We start from the raw sequence: 6077 nt of genomic DNA on the forward strand, positions 1-6077 counted from the left end.
TTGAGTAAAAACTTCAAAAATGATCCATATCAAATAAATTTTAAATAAACTAAAGCCATTAAAAAAAGAAGAAAAGGTGCAAAACTGGCACCCTTGACCCTTAGGTACCCTTCATCTAGCTTCTCCCAATGATAATATCTTACATAACCAACCACAGTGTGTTGTCAAAACCAGGAAATTGATGTTGATACCACACAGTCAATTCAGGTACAAATACTTGGATTTCACTGGGTTTTTTATGCACTTTTCCTTTGATGGTAAATTTCCTGATAGCTCAGTCAGTAAAGAATCTGCCTGCAATGCAGGAGACTTGGGTTCAGTCCCTGGGTCGGGAAGATTCCCTGGAGAAGGAAATGGCAACCCACTCCGGTATTCTTGCCTGGAGAATCCCATGGACAGAGTAGCCTGGCAGGCTACAGTCCATGGGGTCGAAAGAGTTGGACACAATTTAGCAACTAAACCACCACCACCTTTTGTGGTGGTAATGTATAGTTTTAGGAACTTTGATCACATAATAAGATTCTTGCAGCCATCAAGAACAGTTGAAGATCTGATAATGGTATTATGGCTATGTTTTGAAAAGAGTATTTAGTCAGATGAATGGCTAGAGAAGATTTGGTTTATATATACAATGGAATACTACTCAGCCATAACAAAGAATGAAATAATGCAATAACATGGATGTACCTAGAGAGTATCATACTAAATGAAATCAGAAAGAGAAAGGCAAATATTGTATGGTATCATTTATATGTGGAATCTAAAATATGATACAAATAAACTTATTTATAAAACAGAAAAAGACTCATAGACATAGAAAGGAAACATGATTACCAAAGGGGTAAGGTGGGGGCAAGGGGTGATAAATTAGGAGTTTGAGATTAACAGATACACACCATTATATACAAAATAGATAAGCAACAAAGTTTTATTGTATCTTGCAGGGAACAATACTCAATATCCTCTAACAAACCATAACGGAAAAGAATCTGAAAGAGAATATACATATGTATATATATGTAACTGAATCACTTTGCTGCACACCAGAAATTAACACATTGTAAATCAACTATGCTGCTGCTGCTAAGTCGCTTCAGTCCTGTCCGACTCTGTGCGACCCCATAGACAGCAGCCCACCAGGCTCCCCCGTCCCTGGGATTCTCCAGGCAAGAACACTGGAGTGGGTTGCCATTTCCTTCTCCAATGCAGGAAAGTGAAAAGGGAAAGTGAAGTCGCTCAGTCGTGTCCGACTCTTCACGACCCCATGGACTGCAGCCTACCAGGCTCCTCCATCCATGGGGTTTTCCAGGCAAGAGTACTGGAGTGGGGAGCCATCGCCTTCTCTGAAATCAACTATACCTAAATACAAAATAATAAAATACAAGAGGAGAAAGAATACATGAGGGCATATATACAGGAGAAATGCTACAGGATTTGCCTTGGACTAAGGAGGAGGGAATTGCCTGACAGTCCAATGGTTAGGACATCTATTTCTGCTTTATTGACTATGCCAGAGCCTTTGTGTGGATCACAATAAACTGTGGAAAATTCTGAAAGAGATGGGAATACCAGACCACCTGATCTGCCTCTTGGGAAATTTGTATGCAGGTCAGGAAGCAACAGTTAGAACTGGACATGGAACAACAGACTGGTTCCAAATAGGAAAAGTAGTTCGTCAAGGCTGTGTATATTGTCACCCTGTTTATTTAACTTATATGCAGAGTACATCATGAGAAATGCTGGACTGGAAGAAACACAAGCTGGAATCAAGATTGCCGGAAGAAACACAAGCTGGAATCAAAATTGCCGGGAGAAATATCAATAACCTCAGATATGCAGATGACACCACCCTTATGGCAGAAAGTGAAGAGGAACTCAAAAGCCTCTTGATGAAAGTGAAAGTGGAGAGTGAAAAAGTTGGCTTAAAGCTCAACATTCAGAAAACGAAGATCATGGCATCCGGTCCCATCATTTCATGGGAAATAGATGGGGAAACAGTGGAAACAGTGTCAGACTTTATTTTTCTGGGCTCCAAAATCACTGCAGACAGTGACTGCAGCCATGAAATTAAAAGATGCTTACTCCTTGGAAGGAAAGTTATGACCAACCTAGATAGCATATTGAAAAGCAGAGACATTACTTTGCCAACAAAGGTTCGTCTAGTCAAGGCTATGGTTTTTCCTGTGGTCATGTATGGATATGAGAGTTGGACTGTGAAGAAGGCTGAGTGCTGAAGAATTGATGCTTTTGAACTGTGGTGTTGGAGAAGACTCTTGAGAGTCCCTTGGACTGCAAGGAGATCCAACCAGTCCATTTTGAAGGAGATCAGCCTGGGATTTCTTTGGAAGGAATGATGCTAAAGCTGAAACTCCAATACTTTGGCCACCTCATGCGAAGAGTTGACTCATTGGAAAAGACTCTGATGCTGGGAGGGATTGGGGGCAAGAGGAGAAGGGGACGACAGAGGATGAGATGGCTGGATGGCATCACTGACTCGATGGATGTGAGTCTCAGTGAACTCTGGGAGTTGGTCATGGACAGGGAGGCCTGGCGTGCTGCGATTCATGGGGTTGCAAAGAGTCGGACACGACTGAGTGACTGATCTGATCTGATCTGATCTGAAGGAGGAGGGAATTGCCTGACAGTCCAATGGTTAGGACTCCAGGCTTTCACTGCCAAGGGCCTGGGTTCAGTCCCTCTTTAGGGAACTTAGATTGCCAAAAGAAAACTAGTGAGAAGGGCCGGAGAAGGCAATGGCACCCCACTCCAGTACTCTTGCCTGGAAAATCCCATGGATGGAGGGGCCTGGTAGGCTGCAGTCCATGGGATCGCTAAGAGTCGGACGCGACTGATCGACTGCACTTTGACTTTTCACTTCCATACATTGGAGAAGGCAATGGCAACCCACTCCAGTGTTCTTGCCTGGAGAATCCCAGGGACGGGGGAGCCTGGTGGGCTGCCCTCTATGGGGTCGCACAGAGTCGGACACAACTGAAGTGACTTAGCAGCAGCAGCAGCAGTGAGAAGGGCATGGGGCTCGATCAGTGAAACTAAGTGGACTGTGAGCTGCTGATTGTTAACACCAGGGGTTTGGACTCATGAGGCAGTCATGATATTCAGTAACTAAGGCTGCTGATTCTCCCAGGACTGCTACATCAAGCTCTCTGTGTGTGATCAACATTCTGGTTGATCCCTGTTTTTGATAATGAAACCCAGGCTCAGACATGGGAAGCAACCCGCCCAGACGTTGCCAGAGCCAAAGTCTTAATCCAGGCCTGACCCTCTCCAAAGACCAGAGTGCAGTTGTAAACTGCATCAGACTCTTCCATTTGATATTCAGTAATAATTTCTCCAAGTATCAAATACCTACTATATGCCAGACACTGTTTTTTCTTTCTTTCTTTATTTGGCTGCGCTGGGTCTTAGTTGCAGCATGTGGGACCAGGGATCGAACCTGGGCTCTCTGCACTGGGAGCACATAGTCTTAGCCACTGGACCACCAGGGAAGTCGCTGCAAGACCTATTTTGAAGAAGAGGCGGGCAGACATTTTCTGCAAAGGTCAAGATAATAAATATTTTCAAATTTGCAGGCTGTACACGGCCTCTGTAGCATGACTCTACCCAATGGACATGGCTGTGTGCCAGTAAAATTTTATTTCTTAACATTGAATTTGAGTTATATATAATTTTTACATATTATGAAATAGTATTCTTTGCCTCAAACATTGAGAAGAGAAAAACATTTTTAGCTCAAGGGCTGTACAGAGGAAGTTGTCAGGCTAAATTTGGCCCTTGCTTCCTTCCTCCTTCCCTTTCCTTTTTCCTTCCATCCTGCTTTAAAAAAAATTAAAATTAATTCTGATAAAATACACATAACATAAAACTTATCATTTTAACCATTTCTAAGTGCACAGCTCAGTGGCATTAAGCACATTGTATTGTTAAGCAACCATCCCCATGGTCATCTCCAGAACTTTCTCAACTCCCCAAACTGAAACTCTGTCCCCATGAAACACTGACTCCCCATCTGGTCCCCCAATTCCTGGCCCCACCATCTATTTCCTGTCTCTGTGAATCTGACTCCTCTAGGAATCTTATCAGAGAAGGCAATGGCACCCTACTCCAGTACTCTTGCCTGGAAAATCCCATGGACGGAGGGGCCTGGTAGGCTGCAGTCCATGGGGTCGTGAAGAGTCGGACACGACTGAGCGACTTCACTTTCACTTTTCACTTTCATGCATTGGATAAGGAAATGGCAACCCACTCCAGTGTTCTTGCCTGGAGAATCCCAGGGACGGGGGAGCCTGGTGGGCTGCCGTCTATGGGGTCGCAGAGTCGGACAGGACTGAAGTGACTTAGCAGCAACTGCAGGAATCTTATGTGAGTGGAATCACATAGTATGTCTTTTTGTGTCTGGCTTATATCACTGAGCATCACATTCTCAGGTTCATCCACGTTGTAGCAGGTATCAGAGTCTCCTTCCTAGTTAAGGCTCAGTGATAATCCATTGTGTGGATGGGCAATTTGTTTATCCATTCATCTGTCGACGGACACCTGGGTTGTTTCCATCTTTTGGCTATTGTGAACTGTGCTGCTCTGAACATGGGGGTACAAATAGCTCTTTGAAACCGCTTTCAAATCTTTGGGGTAAACACCCAGAAGTAGAATTGCTGGATCATATGGAAGTTCCTTTCTGCCTTTTTATGCAGTTCATGGGTTTCTCACAGCGAATATACTGGGGTGGTTTGCCATTACCTCCTCCAGTGGATCACGTTTTGTCAGGAACCCTCACTGTGGCCTGTCTGTCTTGGGTTGCTAAGTCCCTTCAGTCGTGTCCAACGCTGTGCGACCCCATAGACGGCAGCCCACCAGGCTCCCCCGTCCCTGGGATTCTCCAGTCAAGAACACTGGAGTGGGTTGCCATTTCCTTCTCCAATGCGTGAAAGTGAAAAGTGAAAGTGAAGTCGCTCAGTCGTGTCCGACTCTTCACGACCCCATGGACTGCAGCCTACCAGGCCCCTCCGTCCATGGGATTTTCTAGGCAAGAGTGCTGCAGTGGAGTGGCACAACATGGCACATAGCCTCATTGAGTTACCCAAGCTCCTTCACCACAACAAGGCAGTGGTCCGTGAAGGGGACAAGGCATCACCAAGTCAGTAGACACGAACTCAGGCAAACTCCGGGAGATGGTGAGTGACAGGCATGCTACAGTCTATGGGGTTGCAAAGAGTCGGACACGACTTGGCAATTGAACAACAACAGCAGCAACAAATGGTAGTTCTATTTTTAATTTCTTGAGGAATCTCCACACCATTTTCCATTTCCATTAACAGGGCACAAGGTTTCCAGTTTCTCTACGTCGCTTGTTACATTGTTTTCTTTATTAGTTTTTAATACTAACCATCCTAATAGGTATGCAGTGGTATCTCACTGGGGTTTAATTTTAACTCCCTCTGGGATTTCTTTGGAAGGACTGATGCTAAAGCTGAAACCCCAGTACTTTGGCCACTTCATGCAAAGAGTTGACTCATTGGAAAAGACTCTGATGCTGGGAGGGATTGGGGGCAGGAGGAGAAGGGGGACGACAGAGAATGAGATGGCTGGATGGCATCACCGACTCAATGGATGTGAGTTTGAGTGAACTCCGGGAGTTGGTGATGGACAGGGAGGCCTGGCGTGCTGCAATTCATGGGGTCGCAAAGAATCAGACACGACTGAGCGACTGAACTGAACTGAACTGAACTGAAGGGTTAGTAATTAGAATTCTCAGTTTTTATGTGCTTATTGACCGTTTGTATATCTTCTTGGGGAAAAAAAAATGTTTATTCAAGTCTTTCACCCATTTTTAAAATTCAGGTTGTTTTAGAGGACTTCCCTGATGATCCAGTAGTCAAGAATCTGCCTTCCATTGTAGGTGACCTGGGTTCAATCCCTAGTTGGGGAATTAAGATCCCACATGCCACAGAGCAACTATGCCCGTGCCAAAAATAAATAAAATAATAACCTTTTTTTTTTTAAAAAAGAGCACACATACTGCCACTAAGACCCTGTACAGCCACATAAATAAATACAAAAAA

This window comes from Bubalus kerabau, chromosome 1 (genome assembly GCF_029407905.1).
Source record: "Bubalus kerabau isolate K-KA32 ecotype Philippines breed swamp buffalo chromosome 1, PCC_UOA_SB_1v2, whole genome shotgun sequence".
Lineage (NCBI taxonomy): Eukaryota > Metazoa > Chordata > Mammalia > Artiodactyla > Bovidae > Bubalus > Bubalus kerabau.